General features: G+C 32.4%; 1 pseudogene; it reads left to right on the top strand.

Annotated features, from left to right (window-relative positions):
• Positions 1 to 3,316: 3,316 nt before the first annotated feature.
• Positions 3,317 to 7,629, top strand: LOC114368109 (annotated as a pseudogene).
• Positions 7,630 to 20,978: the final 13,349 nt, after the last annotated feature.

Raw genomic sequence — 20,978 nt, 5'->3', positions numbered from 1 at the left:
TTTTTCCACCATCAGACCTTAGATGTAACGATGCTCGGATACCCATCTCAGCTAGATCTTGACGAGTATTCAAACCATCTTCCTTCTTGCCGTGAATGTTAAGGAGGGTCCCAATGTCACTATCACATACATTTTTCTCCACATGCATAACATCAATACAATGTCTAACATCTAGATCAACCCAGTACGGAAGATCAAACAAAATCGACCTTTTCTTCCATATGCAAGTCTTACTTTTGTCCTTCTTTTGGATCTTTCCAAATATTGTGTTCAGGTGTTGAACCCGCTGGAAAACCTGGTCACCAATCAACGGTACCGGTGCATTTTCATGCTCTTGACTTCCATTAAATGCTTTTTTCAATCATCGATAAGGATAATGAGGTTTAAGAAAACGCCGATGCCTAGTGTACACTGTTTTTCTTCCATGTTTCAGTTGTATGTAGCTTGTGTCTTCTTCACAGATGGGGCATGCACGATGGCCCTTAACACTGTAACCGCTCAAATTCCCATATGGTGGAAAATCATTAATGATACAAAAAAGCATTGCACGCAAATTAAATGTCTCATTTCAAAACCCATCAAACACTAAAACTCCTTCATTCCATAACTTTGTAAGGTCTTCAATCAAGAGATTGAGATAAACATCGATGTCATTTCTTGGCTGTCTTGGGCCCGTTATCATCATAGACAACATCATGTATTTTCATTTCATGCACAACCAAAGAGGCAAATTGTAAATCACTAGCAAAACTGGCCACAAACTGTGTTGCGTGCTTAAACTGCCATATGGATTCATTCCATCAGTGGCTAGTCCAAGCCTAAGATTTCTTGCCTCTTTGCCGAAATCCGGATATAAATGATCTATCTTCTTCCACTGCAAGGAATCAGCCGGATGACGAAGTATTCCATCACAGTTTCTCCCATTTGCATGCCATGTAAGGTCTTTTGCGTCGTCTCCATTAGCAAACAAACGATTAAACCTTGGAATGATCGGAAGATACCACAACACCTTCGCTAGGGGGCCCTTGTTTGAGTTTTCATCACTACTACCCTCCTCATCATCCTTGAGTTTGTACCGTGATACCCCACACTTAGGGCATTTCGACATATCTTGAAATTGATGTCTGTACAATATGCAGTCATTTGGGCAAGCATGAATCTTCTGATACTCCATACCCATGGGACACAATATTTTCTTTGCTTGATAGTAACTTTTAGGCAATGTGTTTTCCTCTGGAAGCATGTCGTGCACTACTTGAAGTAGTGAACTAAAGCTTTTGTCACTCCACCCATATCTGGCTTTGATATTAACCAGACTTAAAACCGCTGATAACCCATTGTACTCCTCCTATCCACCTTGTCCCCACACCAGTCCGAGTCTGAATAGGCTACAAGCTGTAGAAAAACCTTCTCTTTTTGATATGGGAATAGAATTCCAAAACTGGAAGTGCCTTGTAGATACCTCAATATCCTTTTGGCTGCAACCAAGTGAGATTTTCTAGGATCACTCATGAACCTACTCACCACTCCCACACTATATGAAATGCCAGGTCTTGTGTGGCACACAAAACTTAAGCACCCCACAATCTGCCAGTTTGAATCCTTTTTCAACCAATTGACCAATGCTCACCAGATTACTCTTCATACCTGAAACAAACAAGACATATGAGAGGAGAGCATTGCTTGAGCAACAATTGTTCTATTGTCAGCTAATCAAATGACACTTCTTTTTGAATCATCAAAATTTACCAGCCAATTCCTATGCCCTGTCATGTGATTCGAGCAACCAGAATCCAAATACCATGTTCTTGAACTGCCAGAATCTGAATTGGTGGTCATCATCATCATCATAGGAGGATCTTCATCAAGATCAACATCATCTTTGAGCAAATTGGCTTCATTACCACCATGTCCATCATGATGATTTCCTTGGGCAGGGGCATTACACTCAGAGGAGAAATGACCAATCTTGTTACAATTGTAACACCTCAGCTTCTTGCGATCAATCACTTTCTTCTTGCCCCGATACCTTTGATTTCCCCCATTTCTACGCCCTAATGATTCAGCTGGCTCTTGATCAGATTTTGAGGGTTCATGATTCCCAGAACCCTTTCCTGATGAACTCTTGTATTCTTTGCCTTTCACTTTGCCCCTATTGTTGCCTTTGCGGTGAAAATCGTTCTTTCGTGAAGACTGGGCTTGTAGGGCCTGATCCGAAGCTCGACCTGTGGTATGCTCTAGTAGGCGTTGTTCGTGAGCTTCGAGAAAACCTTGAAGCGTAGCAATTGTCATGGACTCCTCCTTCCCGGATTCTTCCATGGCAACAACCACATGGTCGAATCTTGGAGCTAAACACCGCAAGATATTTTCAACAATCGTCAAGGTCTTCAATTCCTCGCCGTATGCCTTCATCGCATTCGTGAGGACAAGCACGCGATTGAAGAACGCTGCAATAGTCTCGGAGTCCTCCATCGCCATCAACTTGTATTGCCGTCGCATTGTCTGCAATTTCACCTTCTTAACCTTCGCCGCTCCCTCATTCGCCATTTCCAGGATTTCCCAAGCCGCATGAGCACTGGATGCCTCAGCGATCTTCTCAAAATGGGCTTCATCTACGCACTGATGAAGGATGTACATCGCCTTGCAGTCCCGCTTCTTGTTCTCCTTGAAGGCGGTGCGTTCTGCAGTGGTGGGAGCTTCGTCGAGCGCCGAGAATCCCTCCTCCACAATCTCCAAAATCTCCTGATACCCAAGAATCACGTGCATCTGGATGCATCACCGACTCCAGTTCTTGTCGTCGAGGATGGGGAGGGTTGTGGGGAGAGAGATGGTTGAGCTTTTCTAGGCCATGGTCACAGATCACAGATGGATCTTGATTTGGCTCTTCATACCACTTTGTTAGGGAAACTAAAAACAAGTTGAGAGGGAAAGATGGAATGCTAACACAGATGATGAAAAAAATGAATTATTCTCATTAATTATTTAACAGAATGCTATTACACACTACTTATAGTAGTTGTCCACTTACTAATCAAACTAATCACAGTAAGCTTTTATACTACACACTACTTAACAATATTTGCATTTTAATATTCACCACGAATTCCTTTGGTTGTCGCTTGTCAATTACAATCCTCTTTCCATATTAACATTTTTTATGTATCATGTGATGAACGTGCATATATAATATGAACTACGTACATAAACTGGACCACTGCATCAATATTGCATTGCAAGCGAAAGCATAGTATGCATATAAAGAACAGTAGAACAAACATGAAAAGGTGGATTAATTGAAAAATCTTTTGTCTTCAAGATGGTGCCAAAGCAAAATTTTCCTTTGGGTTGCTCCGTTATGTGCATAACCTTAATTCAATTCATTGCTTCAATGAGTTTCAGCATCGCATCCCAGGGCCTCATAAACAAGGCAAGTATCACCACCACTAAGGCATTTTCATCTTTGGAGACTCTACAGTAGACTGTGGCAACAACAACTGCATAGATACTGTTCCTGAGAACAAAGCAGATTGCAACAATATATGGTTTTTTGAAGAACTCACTGGACGATCTCAAATGGCCGAGTCATGGTAGATTTTATAGGTATGCCTTAACATCCTCTCTTTCTTTTTTTCTTTTTTTTTTTTTCTCAATGTTTAAAGGCTTCATATGTTTTTTTGTCCTTATATTTAATTTCATACTTTTTTAATTTTGGTCCCTAAAAAAATCTGTTTATTTTTAGTGCTTTAATTAAGTTTGTGTTTTTCCAATTTTGATTCCTTTAAGATATTTTATTTATTTTTAATTCAATATCATTAAGATATTGTACTCATTATCAGTTCATTCATGTAAGTTTTGTATTTTTTTTTTAATTTTGATCAATGTGAACATGAAAATGAAAAAATAATTAGAATCTTACTGAGAATAAAATTGAAAAAAATATAAAATTACAAGAACTGAAAATAAAAAAAATAACTTACCTGAACAAAAATTACAAAAATATCAATTTCTACTAAAATTTAAAAAAAAACATGAACCAAAAAAAATATTAATTTATAGAGACCAAAAATATATTTAATTCATGTTTAAATTTCAAATGAAGAACTCTATTATTTTCACTAATAGTTCAATGATCTTTGATTTTAAAGGATATCATTAAACACGTTTTTAACGAACACGTTTGATTAAGATATTAGTTACTTAATTCAAAAGTTCTATGTTCTTGTTGAACCTTTCTTGTTTATGAAGCCAATGTTATACTTAGTCCTTGGCGGGTGCTAAACCTTTTTTTACATGCTGATGCAACTGAATATGCTAAGCTGCCACAAATTCCTCCGTTTTTACAACCAAATGTTGATTATATATAGTAACGGTATCAACTTTGCTTCTGGTGGAGCTGGTGTTCTTGCTGAAACCAATCAGGGGCTGGTAAATTAATATTAGTTAATATATATAACGTGATATTGAAACGATTGTTATTATAGATGTTAACATTATTTATTGTTACAAAGTTTTTTCCACCTTGTATATCTATGTGACTTGTAATTAACTTGTGAGCAAGATTTATCTAGAACTCTATAATAAGTTGTTATTTGTATATAGGTGATTGATCTTCCTACACAATTAAGGTACTTTGAAGAAGTGAGAAAATCACTAGCAGAAAAGCTTGGAAAGAAGAAGGCAAAGGAATTGATCTCGGAAGCAATTTATTTCATCAGCGTAGGAATCAACGATTACATGGGTGGGTTAATCTTTTTAACCCAAAAATGTACGAAAGCTACAATACTTAACATTTTATTGGGATAGTCATTGGAAACTTGACACACGCAATCCAAGTAAGCCTTATTAACTGCAAAATGAAGAGTGACCAATTTAATCCTTGAATTTTTATATTATTGTCATTTTAGTTCTTGAAATAAATAAAAACTCAAATAAGTTCTTGAATTTTTTAGGATGTCATTAAAGTTCTTGAAATTAATCTTTTTTCTCATTTTGTTCCCTATTCCAAGGACTTAAGTGATAATTATAACATGTTTAGGGATCAAAATGGAAAAAGAAATTAATTTCAGGGACTTAAGTAAAAGGATAAATATTTATTTTAGTCTCCAAAAGTGTGATGCAGTGATAAATTGGTTCATAAAAGATAAAAAAAATTCAAATTTAGTCATTGAATGTACAAAAAGTGCGACAAATTAGTTCTACCGTTAAATTTGAGACGATTTTGTCATTAAGTTATAATGATTAACAAACAATTGACAATAAGTTATGTTTTTATGACCAATTTGACATTAGATTGCAAACAACTAAGAGACCAATTTGTTATTGTCATACCATAATTTCGTCTGGGACTATCGTTCGTTGATCTTTTGATCCTTGCCAATTGACTTACGGTGTTGAACGCGAGTTACAGTGCGAAACAAATAATCATTTAGTGTTTTGATCAAGAATGCGAAAAATACCAAAAAAAAGGGGGCAAAAGGGTCTTTTCCTTGGTTTTCCTGGACCCTAGCTTGCCCAGGCTAGCCTCTAGCTCGCCTAGGCCACCAAATAGTTTCATGGTGAAGAAACCAACTTGCTTGGGTGAGCTCCAGCTCGCCTAGGCGAGCTCATTGCTTCAAGGTTAAGTTTTAGCTCGCCTGGGCGAGCTGCAACTGCCCCAAAGTGACCTTTTTCCCTATAAATAGGCATCCTAGGGATGTTTTAAAGGGTTTCTAGGTTCAGAAGTGGAGGAAATTGAGAGAATTAAGAAATAAGGAGAAGAAAGAAGAGGAAATGAAGTCGAGGCATTACCGAATCGTGACCGCGATCATTCCCTACATCATTCCTTGTTTGGTGTTCTTCGTGTGATCATCGGTTAGTTTTGTTTTTAAGATTTGAATGTGATTTATGTACCCTTAGGGGTCCCTCTTGTTATTATGTGTACATCCATCTTCTCCATCCATCATCGGCGATCTCGTTTTTCTTTGTAAAGTTCAATCTTAACTGATCACTAGTGTTGTAAAGTTGTCTTTAAAAAGATTGAAAGTTAATAAACAAAATCAAGATAAAACCAACTCATTACTAACTTCTTTTTATCAAATATCACTTGTGATCGTTTCAAGGTCCAACGCCTTAACGATTCTCTTCGCTTTTCAAATTTAAAAGATCGCTTCAAGGTCCAACGTCTTAATGATTCTCTCCACTTTTCAAAATTTAAAACATCGTTTCAAGGTCCAATGCCCTAAACGACTTTTTTGTTTGCAATTAAAATGAATCTTTCAAAAACATAAAAATCAATTTAACACAGATACATTCAAACTTAAAGAACTATGTAGGTCTGAATTCCTCATCGCACCTAAGGATACGTAGGAGCAAGGGCGACACCTTTATCGACCCAAAAAAAAATATAAAAAGAAAAAATAAATAATATTGAAGTCACGTTTTTGCACACTCGATTAAAGGTTGTCGTCCCTTGTGACGAGCGCGTGGAGTGCTAATACCTTCCCTATGCATAAACAACTCTCGAACCCTTCTTTTCAAAATTTGCAGACCTCTTTTTGGTTTTTCTAATGTTTTCCTCAAATAAACATTGGTGGCGACTCCGCTCGTTTTCTCCCTTGGAGACAGATGCTTTGGCTTATCGATTTTGCTTTCGCCGTCCCGTCGTGAGGTAGGTTGCGATAGTTATTAATCTGTCTGTCGAACCAATCTGTCGCAATTTTATGCACATTTAAAAATTAAATTTGAATTTTCCATCTCTTAGGGATCTATCTATCTTCGCTTCACACTTTCAGGGACCAAAATGGGTATTTCCCAAAATAAAATCCAACAAAACTTAATGAATTTATTTTAATTTTTCATAGTTTTAGGGACTAAAGTTACATCAAGATACAAATTTAGGGACGATTGAATTCACTATTTACTCACAAAATTAGCTTTCTCAATAATCAAGAATCTACTAACAAGTTATTCTCATTTTGTGTGTACAAAAAACTCTACACAAGAAAGGGGCTAGAAAGTTTGGGTTCTTAGGTTTGTATCCTTTGGGTTGTTTGTTAGCTCTTATAGCTCTATACTTGAAAGCCAACAAAAGTGATTCTTTTGAAGCAGCTTTTGCTCTTGATCTAGCACACAATAATGCTTTGAATAATGTTCTCACAAGCCTCAAGCATTTCCTTGAAGGATTCATGCACTCCAACTCTAATTTCTATGATTGGCTTCTTGATAGAATAGATAACCCCCACAAATTATGGTATGTATTGCAATTTGCAGCCCATTAAGTAATATTCCTAACTATCACCAATATTATCTCAATCACAATTAATAACCAATGGAATTTTGAACTTTATGGAAGGTTTTAAAGATAAAATTAATGCTTGTTATGGAAGTGGACCATTTGGAGGCATCTTCACTTGTGGTGGAACAATGAAAGTTAGAAAGTACAACTTATGTGACAATGTTGAAGAGTATGTATGGTGGGATTCTATCCACGGAACTGAGAAGATCAATGAGCAATTCTCTAAGGCGTTATGGAATGGACCACCTTCCTTTGTAGGGCCTTACAATTTAAAAAACTTCTTCAACAATGAGATGATCAAACTCACTATTGCTGATGTAGGTTATGTTCGGCAAGACATTTCAGTTAGCTTCTAACTTTTTTTATTAGCTAAAAAACTTAATTGGTTGTTCGGTAAGTAAGTTTTTCTTAGTAGTTTCTTAGTAACTTCTAGCATTTTTTTGAAATGCTACTTGAAATAACATTTTTTAAAATACTAGCTTCCGACTTTTATATTTTCCTCCACTTTTATCAATATATTTATTTATTTTTCTTATTACCTTTTTTAAATAAATCATGGTATTATTGTTTTTCTATCATTTTACACTTTTTCAACTACTTCAACAACTAATTTCATCGAACACTTATAATTTAATAAGCTAGTTTTTCAACTTTCAGGTAACTTTTCAACTAGTTTTGTCGAACACAACCGTAGTTAATGCCCCAGAAACTTAGCATGGACAATTTCCCTACTAAGTTTATTTACAAAAGACAATAAAAATTAAAACAACAACGTTTTGAGTATTTGCATAATGTATGGTATATGCAAATTCAAAATGAGTTAAGTTTGTGACTGGTTAGGCTATAGATGCACACTTGCATCTGGAGAAGAACTCGGTTCGAACAGTATTTTTTAATTACTTGCTTAATTATATAATTGGTCATTTAATTATAATTTAAGGTTCAATTTGGTTCCTTAGTTGTTTAAAATAAAACAATTATACCATTTTTGTTAGACATGTTAATTTGAATGACTAATATCAATAATTTTACATCGCTTGTAAAGAGTTGTATTTTTAAATTGGTTATTATAGAAATCGATGTAAAAAAACTTCTTTATTTGCATTAGCAAACAATTCTGGCTAAGAACACACTAGAACCAATGCTTTTGCAAATTCATTCAAATTTGTAAATGAACAATAGGGCATTTAGGATGGGTTTTGGTCGAAATTAAAGATCTACAATAGCCCTCAACTAATTTAGTGAAAGGCATTCTTAATAGACCAAAATCGAGAGTTGGGTCTTTGGTGGTTGGTGGCACAACAGTGTTTGTGCGCTATTATATATGGGTTCATGGAAGAGGTTAGTGGCGCAACAATGTTTGTGTTCTTGGTGGAGGTTAGCTGCACGGTTGGATTCGGGCGGCAATGGCGGTTTGTGACACAACGATATGCATTATATGATGGTGGCTTGTGGTCGTGGTGCTTGTTTGGACTGAGTTCATGGAGGTTGGCTCAGTGAAAGGAAAGGAAGAAGAAGATGGGTCAACATTAGTCAACGTCACAAATTAACACAAATGACATGATTGTTGCATTTTTAAAAATTGAAAGACTAAATTGAACATTTTAATAATTAAGGGACAAAATTAAATCTTAAAATATAAATAAGAGACCAATTATATAGTTAAGCTTTATTACTCTTCTGACATTGATTTAATTAAGAAGCTCTTCAACCAATTTATATTTCTTAAAATTTAAAATTTGATATCTTTTTCTAAAGTACATACAACTTATTTATCATTGTATCAATCCTTCTTTTATAAAATAGTTTACTGCATCCAATATAATGACTACATAATAATTACATAGTTGGATTCTTTGTCTTGGCATATGCCTTTTGTGCTTACTTAAAATTAGGGTTCTTGATCACTAAAGGTGTGACACGAACATAAGGGGAGACCTGCAAAACATCGTCCCTCTAGTGACCATGTAATACCTACAAATAGGTCTCATGATGAGTTCTAACGTGTCATACCAATGTGGGTTTGACACTGTGCTAAAGTAATTAGAGCTATTGAATTTTTGTAGGTTGTCAAGATCAAAACAAGGAGACTAATTTCAAAGTTTATGTAACCAGATATTTATATATTAAAAAAATAGATCTTTGGGCCTGCTTTTCAGATACGATTTCTAGGCTTAGACGTGTGTTAGAAGCATGTCTAATTTCCTCTAGTCTTTACAAAGCGTTTTTTCCCTCTCGAAGACTCCTCCTCGCCTCACAAGCCATTTTCACCCAAAAAATACCATTCTCCCCCCCCCCCCCCCTTTCCTCTCTTTGAACCATTAACAAGCTGGAGACCCCTTATCTCCAGAAAAATATGTCTTAGATATATTCCATTTCAGGTGAATTTGAATTAATATAGGTAATATGTTCATTTGAAATAATGAGTTAATTAACATTAATATATTAATTTATTGGTGTATACTAATTTCAAATTTGATGGTTTATTTTTTGTATGAGGTGATTTGCTAGAGCTTTTATTAAATTAAATTTTTGTAACTTACTTTTATGAATAATTATTAAGGCTGTAGGTGCATTGGATATTGTATTTATCCTGTAGTGTTGGATATAATGATAGTTAGTGAATTTGATTTATCAAATAATGAAATTTTTTAACTTTAAAAATAAAGTATTTTGAAAATTTTAATTTTGTAGTTGTCATAAACCTCAAATTAGTTGAATGGACTTTATGTTTCATTTAGGTTGGTATGATATTATCCTTAATGGACTTACTGGAGTGACATAATGTGCTTTTGGGGCGATGTTAAAATATAAGTGCAAAATGGTAGATCAAAATAAATAAATTTTTATACATATTTGAAGAGAATGAAAAAAAACTTAGAAACTAAATTGCAAACATTTAAAATGAAAGTCTACATTAATGGTGTCCATAAGCATCCTCGTTCATGCCAAATCTTTTAGTGTTGGTACTAGCAATCTTGAAGAAGTTGACCCTGTCCTTGGCAATGATTGCAAAAGTTAACATGAAATCTAGCCAAGCCAGCCCTAGTTGGCACTAGACATTAATATTCAGGTTCCATATTAGGGGCTAAATTTTTGTACTTTCGTTTGGCACTATTACAAATATTTCTTTTAGCATTTGACTGGATATATAATGAACAACCTATTCTGGAACTTGTATTCATGGTTCATTATAGGTGTTAAAATATTCATAACACCAAAATGAAAAAGGAAACCTGGTAAAGTGAATGAGTTTGACTTTGTGCCATACCATTGCTATGTCTCATTTATCCATTGATTGAGTTATGGTAGTTTGCCAAAGTAGTTCCTCATCATCCACCTCTTCAGAATCATTAGTGTCTTCAAATTTAGTGAAAATGGTAATGTTGAAGGACCAATTTCAGAGGTATGCAAACTGTATCAACATAGTTTCCTCAATGTTGTGAAACATTGTAATGTCTTCCACCCCATCAGTTATGTGTCCTCATTGACCCCAAGGTTCCATATTACATGTGAATGCATCGCTTTGTTCCCTCCTTAGGAATATTTGTTCCCTAATCTCGTATCCCCATTGTTGATAAAATCAATGAGGAATTGTCATGTAATTCTGGACGTGATATTTTTTTAACAAAACATATAATATACAATCATTGTTAGTAATAAAAATCAAATGAGCTATATGAAATATGTTGTTAAAATTTCATATCGTTATGACCAATGGAATGTATGTAAATATTAGGTTTGGAATAGTACTTTAGCAATGTGGAATACTGTAGTGAACCTCATGTATGGCTCAATCATGCTTGTTATGAAAACTAAGGGGAGGTAGTGGAAGTTGATATTAAGCCAATGAGCTTTATGAACATGTCACACATTTTGGGCACCAACGAGCAGTGCAAGAACGATACTGTGTGTAGAATAATAAGTCCTTATATAAAATGGAAGTCAAATAATTTGGTTGGTAGTGTAAAAGTAATTTTTTTAATCACATATCATGTAACCCTTGAAGAGCACATGTTTGAGCATACAATAATTTAATCCAATGTTACCCGTGAAGAGCATTTTATGTTTATTAAAATTTGTTGAACCACATTGTGATACATATTTTTCGTTTGTGTAATTTGTTTATTTGGTTTTTCAAGGGATGTGAAATAAAATTAATAATAGAACCACAACAAATAATAAAATAAAACAAATATCACATCATTTACACCAGACTAACTAAAAAATAAACCAAGATGAAGCGTGCTTATTAGAGGCAATAGTACTTAAATAAAAAAAGCAACAAGTTTCCAAACATGTTGCATGATAAGTTAACAAACATAATAATGCACATATAAGGAAGACATTGCAAAATAAAATTTAAGTCAATAAGTAGTTGGATGGATGAACATTATTAGTTGTAGGCACAATAATACATTAGAAAGGCTTTATTTGTCGTGCTACATGTAGTCGTTGTGACAAAGACCTCAATCTTTAACGGAAAAGACTTGTGTATCGTGTAAAAAAGGTAGTATTTGACAAAATATACGCCTTAATGGGACAATTATTTTAGGAATTATGTATACCTTAAAAACATTGTGAAATGTAATGTTTAAATAACAATTAGAAGGAGAAGAGAAGGGACAAAAGACATAAACTTGCATTTACAAGTATGCATGGTAGATGAGTGAGATAACATATTATTTGAGTGTTTATAAAGTATAGCATATAGAATACTTGCCAACAAAATGATAATAGATACCTTACGCAAAGCTAACACGGAACCAACACTAATGTCTTTCCCATGATCAACATACTCAATCACTTTATGATGCATGATGCGCATAATCTTGTCTGTAAGATCTTGCAACAACATATAAAATATGAGCAAATATAATTTACATACCTATTAAAATAAATTAATTTCATAAATTTTCAATTATTATGACCTTCAAAGTGACAAATAAGTCTCAATGACCATTAGGTTTGACTGTTATGATGTATCCAATCAATATTGGTATCCTATCCATGGTTGGATGAATGGATCTTATTGTAGTCCCATATGGTTCGTTCTCCTTAACTAAGCTTGTTTGCATAAACATTAAGTAATCATTTAATGTATTATACCAAAATAATTAACTTTAAAATTTATTAATACAATACCGGTTGATTTAAAAAATTGAACAACTCTAATCCAAGGTTTGACAAGAAAATCCCATTCATACTCATGTTTGACACGATTTATGAATTCTTGAGTTGATAGTGATTCTTCTACTACACAATTGTTCATTATTTTTGGAATCACACCCACAAGTATTGAAATGATGGATGGTGCATTGGAGATACTCCCTTTCACAAACAATGGGAGGTTAGGGTTATCAATATCCAGACCTTCCCATGGTTTTGTGTCCATGACTACACAAATATGGTATTAAGAGGTTTATGGAATTGTAGATGGAGATTGCAAGTAAACATTGTAGTGGAACATTGGTATTTACAATAGTGTCCTTACCATAAAGGGAGGCAGAAAAAAAAAACAAGACAAAAGCTCAAAGTAATTTGAAAATTTTCAATTCATTGTATGTGACACTATACATTTACAAAATTGATCAATTAAATAGCGACGTGAATGACAAATGATAAGTTAATCTGACAGAACATTGATTTTTTTAATATTAAAAGTAGTAATTTTAGTCATTTAATTTTCAACCTGAATACAAACATATTAAATTTTTGTATATAGCTATTTTAAGCCCACCCAAATTTTCGTAGGTAGGTAATTTTTTAATACACAGAGGCCTAATTACTAAGTGATCGTGTATCTCTTCTATGGAACACATGGGTTGGTGATTTTTTTTATGTGATTCAACATGAATCAAGGGAACTATACTGGAGTTGTCCTATGATTGATTGAAGTGCGTAGAGTGTACATCTCCAGTGTGGAGTCATTGAGTCAATCATGAATGAGAGTGATTTTATTTGGATCAATAGGTTCAAATCCAATGAGATTAATTTGTCTTTAAGATAAGGTTTGTATCTAGGGTGCCTTGTATCCAAATGGTGCAAAATTAGTGACAGCAAATGGGTGTATTTTGGTTGTCTTATGGGTCATATAATTTGATTGTAGTTAAATTTTTAATTCCATTGTACATAATAATAGTTTGTTTTTATAGGATATTAACTTTTAAATTTCAAAGCAATAAAAGTTCATTAAATAAAAGGTTGATTTGTCACATACAATGTGTACTTCTTTTAACTTTATGGAAAAGGAGCTTAAAAGATGGAGGAAATCACAATAAACACAAACCAACATTATTGACACATGCACAAGCCAACTTTATGGACAAGTACATTGTCCCTTAAGAATGACCTTGGTCATAATCAACGGTTGATTGAGAGTTTTTTTTTCCGGGTTCTTTATTACTTTTTAGAAAATCCCAATCAAGCAAAATTGGGATCAATTAATGCCATTGTTTTTTGGAAATATTCAAAATTAGCTTTGTGATGTAATCAGTCTTAAAACCCTTCTAGTCATATTTGCTACATCATAACTTAATTAATTATGTAATGCAATCTCATTTGTCTACAATTAATTTATCTTACACTTGCCTTTATTATTTGTTGTGATGGGTAAAAAATTAACTTGTTGCCCAATAACCCTTGCATGCAAAGGCTAATTTACATTAGACAATTTTGTGAGTCAGACATCATGTTTAATTACTCCTAGTCCAAAAACGTCACAATTTAGGGCATATAATTTTATTGTTGTATTAGTGCTTACAAATGTGGTGGCTTATGATGGCCGATATTACTGCTAACTAGTGTTATTTAAGAGATCACCTTTTGGTTCATTGAGATAACACGTTAAACTAAGTCTTATTATCCCACTACAAGAAGACTCAGTTGAGGTCTAATTTTTTTAGGGTGAAGCAACCATAGAGCATAACAAAAATGAATAAAGAAAGGCAATTGTCATTCTAGTCTCCCTTATTTCTACTTTCTTCATAACAAATATATTCAAATGGAAATAATGCCTTGTTAAAGGTACATTAGTACATAACAACACATGTCGAATAAATGCTCCCTACTAATTGGAATACTTGCAACACGAAAAATTTTATCAATTGGAACACAAAAACTTTTATCAATTGGAACACTAATATTCATCATGTGATACTATCATCTAAAGACTTTAGAAGCTATTAAAGTTCAAAATGATTGTGCATTCATTAATAATGTACACTTTGGACAATTAAAATCCTTCAAACAATACATTAATCAAGATTGACTTAAAGGACAATAATTTATCTTACTAATGACAGGCATAAAAATTTTAAAATTCAAAACAACATGAAGTGTTGTGCATCTTCTCTTTACCATATAAGCACTATAAAAACACCGAAAAAAAATAAAAGATGATCATAAAACCAATAATCATGGAAACTATAAAAAGTATATCTCTATAGGGTGCTTCAATAAACGAAAAACAATAGTTGATCATAAAAATAAAAAAAATATCACACTTACCAAATTCTCCTATTGAACTAAAGTGCAATAACTAAAACCAGGTATATTTCCTCAAGGTGCTTCAACACACAAATGCATGTTGTGTCCTATTTGACCACAATTACCGTATGCTTGATTCCTCTTACATCTGCAGATTTATTCTTCAACTTCAACCGACTAAGCTCCCAAGTGAATAATTGTAACAGAATAATGTACTCGTCATTGTCACAATAAGCATAGTGACAACTTGTCCAGAAACTTCAACTAGTCTTGCATATTTAGTGAGCAAATGAGAATCCCAATAAGTTGAACTTTCCAAATATTTTCCACGAATTACCTCCTTAACATTCTTTGTCCACCTATCAAGAATTAAACAACTTGGTAACTCATTGAAATCTAACAAGATAAGTACCACTAAGATGTGGGAACATGCTAGACCAATTGATTCTATCCGTTGACAATAATATCTAAATTTAACACATGAAGGAGAATACAATACATGTCCTATAGCAGAAGAATGATACCTCACAACTGTGTAAACATAACACATACCTGTTTCTCGACATTCTTCAATCCTTAACATTGATGTTTTTTAAGACTAAATTGAAATTCCATGAACATCTCCTTAGTCATGACCTTAGCAGTAGATAGCTCAATGCCAACAAAGTCAGTTTCTAATTGAGAATTGCCAACTTTAGACCCATAGTCAGCTTCAATCTCACAAAAACGAAAATAACTTAAACACCTTTGAAATTGTTGCACAAAATCAGTCAAACTAATCCTAGAATCCACATATTTCCTAAGGTGAGAATGGAATGCTTCACAACGTCATGTAGTCCTATTACCCACAAAGAAATTTTCATGAATGTCATGAGTGGCAGATCACATATTTCTTTTGTCATAAAATTCTCTCACCAAATTATTTTTCTCTAACCCAAATTTTGTAACCATTTAATTCCATTTCTACTCAAAATCGCTAACTTCAAGGTCACCAAACACAAATCTTTTCAAATATGACAAAATATCATTGTTCTTCAAATTAGTCGATGCATTACGCAATAAATGTCATGCACACAATTAGTGATGCACATTTGATAACACACGTTTGATTGTGTTCTTCATTGCAAGATCACCATATGTGATAACTGAAACTGGATCTCGCCCATTTATTGCATCCAACAATTGCTCCAACAACTACATATATGTTTCTTTAGATTCATGTTACTAAAGTTGTTGTAAACACTATTATCTGATTATGATGATTAACTCCGGATAACACCACAAGTGGACAGGGATAGTTGTTCTTCTTATATGTACATCAAATGCTAGGATATCGTCAAATACCTGATAATTCATTTGGCTCTCGAAGTCACACCAAAATAGATGTTGGAGCTTGTTTTCATCATCAATCGTGTAAGACACATCCAATTTTCTATGTTCAGGTAGCAATGCACATAACTTTTGCTCTAACATCACATGATTATAATCAAAATCAAATATTGTCTATAATGTACCAACAACCTGCAACAATATGAACATGCACACGAAACATTGTCGTGCACCCACACCTTGTATGATTTTTAGACTTACACTTTCTCGTCACCAAAGTGAAACCCCTTTTTACTCGATACCTAGCAAAAAAACAAACAAATGTTTGTTGTACTACCTCCCCATTCTTATTCCTGACTTTATTGAATTTTTGTATATAAAACCTATACAATATTCCTTACCAACAATAGAAGTCATATGTGGTTTGGAGGTCAGCAAAATCAAACTACACCTATATTCAAATGTCAGATCATCAAATTTAATTGAGTAAATGCCATCTAGTCCATTGACAATTATGCAATCCTTAGTTCAACACCATTCCTTTTTGTCTTCCTCTTCACCTTGCACTACATCTTCGCCTTCCTCTTCATCTTTTTATCCTCCATTGCATACCATCATAACAAGCATTGACCTCATTGTCCACTTCAAAAGATATTTTCACCAAATCTTGTCAACAACCATAACCAAAAACTAAGTAAAATATTTTGTGCTTACACAAAAATAAAATGTTATCTCAAGGAGGTCTAAAATTATGCATTAAAAATCACAACCATTATCTCCATTATTAATAAGAACAAAAACCATTTCTATCAAAATCTCTTCACTACATTAAACTTTTTTCTATATTTCTTCAAAGTCCATGTTGCTATATTAAAAAAATTAATAAAATCACAAAAACAATGAAATTAACGACTACTCACCATACTAATTGCAGGTGCCAAATAAGCACAACTATTTATCTTATGCATTCTGCAACACAACTCACATCATCTAAACACTCAATGACCACGACTTACACCAACTAAATGTCCAATGACCACGACTCACAACATCTAAAACGCACTAATTACAAAAACCACTTGTTAAACAATGACAAACAAGGTTACGACGACGGTGGGCACAAACCTTTCCACGAGAGAGTTTCGTTTGGAGATTGGAGAAGGAGAAAAATAATGGTGTTTTTTTGGGTGAAAATGGCTTGTGAGTCAAGGGGGAAAACACTATTCAAGGACCAAAGGGAATGAGACACGCTTCTTACATATGTCTAAGCCTAGAAAGCATATTTGAAAAGCAAACCCAAAGATCTATTTTTTTTCAAATATAAATAACTAATTACACAAACTTTAGAATTAGTCTCCCTATTTTGATCTCGTCGACCTACAAAAATTCAATGGCTTTAATTACTTTGGCATGAAGCCAAACTCATGTTGGTATGGCACGGTGCCAAACCCATGTTGGTATGGCACGCTAGAACTCCCCTAGGTCTCACTATTTAATCTCTAAACATTATCGGTTAATATATTTTTTTTCTTGTGAAATTATTAAAGTTTAGATTTAGTCTCTGTAAAAAGTTTCTTCTATTTTTTCATCCTTGAAAATTATAATGTGCTATTTTTTTTTTTGCCCAGAGTAAGGCTTGGTGATGATGATAGAGTTGACTTGGACAACGTACAAATCAGTGAAAACCCTAAACAGACAATTGGAAAATCAACCTTGGAGATGGTCTTAGTGTAGATCTTGGTGTTGTAGCCCCGACTACTTCCTCCAACAATCCATTAGCTCGCCACCATGGAAGATGGAGAAGTTTTCTCAATGTTGGTGGTTTTATATAATTCCACCAAAAAGAAATTTAATTTTGTTTAATAAATTTTAATTTGATATTTCGGTCAAAAACATGTTATAGTTGGTAATTTACATGCCTTTAATATTGCAACCATCATTTCTAAGATTTGTTGAGTGTTGTTTGGACGTGATGCTTTCTCGGCCATTGCTTGAAACATAAAATAGATGTGTTAGTTTTGTTGCTTTGAATATAACCTCATGTCAAATGAGTGTAATTAGTCTGTGAATCAATCCAATAGATAGAATCACAAAGAGAGGTAGGTCACCCTGAACCACTTAAGTACCAAGTTTTTTCTTAGCTAAAACCTACCTAAACAACATGCACTAAATCACTACACTAAGATCGGTGACTAACACTAGATCTACTCTAAGAAGAGTCTTTTATTGATTGCGCAAACCATTCTTCATTGTTGTTGTGAGTTGTCTTAAAGTTGTTGCGAAAGTTGCCTAGGGCATCCATATGTATCTTATATTTCTGCTTCTCAATGGAGGATATAAGAACAAACAACTTCTATTCTTGTTCATTAACGATGAACACAAGGACACACAAAATAGAAAAGATCAAACCTATGCTTTAACAATAAAGAAATGCTTTGATACCATTAAATGTAACATCCCATTACATTAGACACAATCCATAATGATATATATTCTTCTTTGTTACTTCAAAAACAAAGGTAATTAAGTTTTTTTTTGCATTTTGTTTCTTAACTTATAAAATATAGAATTTGAAAGTGGAGTAAAAAAACCCAGAGATTTTCATATGCATTGTCATAAAGCAAAACAGTACCGTAGATAGTTACATAAAGAAGCATGATTTACTTGAATACATATATAATAATTTTTTATTACAGAATAGATACAATATTTAAAAAGATATGGAAAAATACGTGTTAACTACCCCAATCACTAAATTTGATGATCTAGACAGAGCATTAGATAAATTCTGCCCTATCTAAGACACAAATATAAATAACATTAGTCTTCGATTTTTATAGGAGCAGAGGAACTTGGCCATCGGGCATAATAGTCATTTTTGTGTATCCATCCAAAAAGTACATAAAAAATAGTTAGGATATAAAATGCCTCAAATTTTGAAAATTAGGTGGTAAAATATATAAAAATAAACTTAAGTGATAAAATGTGTGAAATTTAAAAATTAAGTGATAAAATTCATCAATTCATAATTAGGTGACAAAATTTGAAAAAACTTTAAAATAAATGACAGAGTGCAATTAAACCTAAATGCTTATTTTAAAACACAGGTTTGAAAACCAATATTATCACCCTCTGTCCAAATCTATAAAGATGCTATTCCTATTTCCTAAATACATTTTGCATCACGGGCTAACTAGTCTTTTGATTTAACTTACTATGATATTACTGGCTGTGGTAAAGTTTGGTTTGATTTTTAGATACAAAATTGTTCAAATCAAACATAGAATATAGATGTAGTTTGATTTAGTTTAATTTTAATTTTTTTAATCTTTTGTCATAATTCAAAATAAATTAACTAAATTTACATAATTATCATGTAAAAATATTTTATTTAACATATTTTAGTTAAAAATTATTAATTTCACTTATATTTAGTATTATTATAAAATGATATTACCAACTTCTGTAACATAATAATAATTTATGTATCACTTAATATTTAACTCTATTTAAAACTATATTAATACATATTTATTAACATATGAAAGTAAAATATATAACTTAATTATAAAACAAAAGAAATATAAAAATTATTTAATACTTATTATTAATTATCACAACCCAAATCATATATTATAATCATTATGAATTTAAAATAATACTAACAGCACAATAATGCTAACATCTATTAAATAAAATTAATATAATTGATATATGCTATTTGGTTAAGTTTAAGTTTGATTCAGTTTTTAAAAAACATCTGAAAATTAAACCAAAACCATAAAAAGTATACATTTTTTTTAATTTTTTATTTAAGCGATTTTTAATTCATTTTGGATCAGCTTAAAAATTTATAAATTATTTGGTTACGTTTTTAACGTGTATAATATCGGTATGGAATATTAAGCTCGAAAACACATCGATAAAATATTCACTTAATTCCATTATATAAGAAGTTTTGGATGGTTGACTTGTTAACAACTCATAAAGTTTAATGAAAAATTGATGAGATCTAATAATTTTTTATATTTAATAGGTAAAAATCCTGAAATTTAATAAAAGAAGGTGTCAGGAAAATAGTTTCTAAAGAAGTTAATATGTCAATTCAACATAATAAAAGAAATTCAATACAGCTTACATCAAATAATAATATGTTGACACGACATGCAAAAAAAATAACGAGTCCTTGTTTCGGTGGAAAAAAAAAGGCAATAATTCTCCAGCTAAAATGAAAATTTTATTGGGCTATCAAATATAATAGTAATAGTTTTTTTTCGTAAAAAAATATTTCTTAAAAAACCAGCGTACTATTATATTAAATTTTAAAAATTTTATTATTTAATTAATTACACAAATATTTAAAATGCTATTTTATTTTGCTATTCGTAATAAAATTTAGAATTAAAATAATAACACAAAAGACAAACTTAATAATTTTTCATATATTAATTTAGTGATAAAATATATTTTTTTCAAGGAACTTTAAGAATAATTTTTTTCAGAGAACAATATAACAACAATTTAATCTTTTAAAAATGAAATAAAAGATTTATTTGATAAAAAAAAAACAAAAACAAATTTCAGTGTTGGTAAAACTCATTTAGTTTAAAACTTTGTTCTTAAAGAAGACGTTAAGGGACAGTTAGAGCTTCTTATTAAATTTCATATTTTATGGAAGAAAAAAGACTCTTTTTGTTTTAGGAAAAAAAAAGATAAGTCTTCAAAGTTAACAAAAAATGGAGTAAATTAGCTAATTAAAGCTACAGACCGTACAATTGCAGGTATATATTCTTTAAAACAGAATAGTTTGATAAATTAATCATTATTGGAAAGTATTTAAATTTAAATAATAGTACAATAGAGTACAGGGAAATTCATAATGACACCA

The sequence above is a fragment of the Glycine soja genome, chromosome 9, assembly GCF_004193775.1.
Source record: "Glycine soja cultivar W05 chromosome 9, ASM419377v2, whole genome shotgun sequence".
Taxonomy (NCBI): Eukaryota; Viridiplantae; Streptophyta; class Magnoliopsida; order Fabales; family Fabaceae; genus Glycine; species Glycine soja.
The sequence above is the reverse complement of the archived record's forward strand: the minus strand, read 5'-3'. Positions and strand labels throughout refer to the sequence as shown.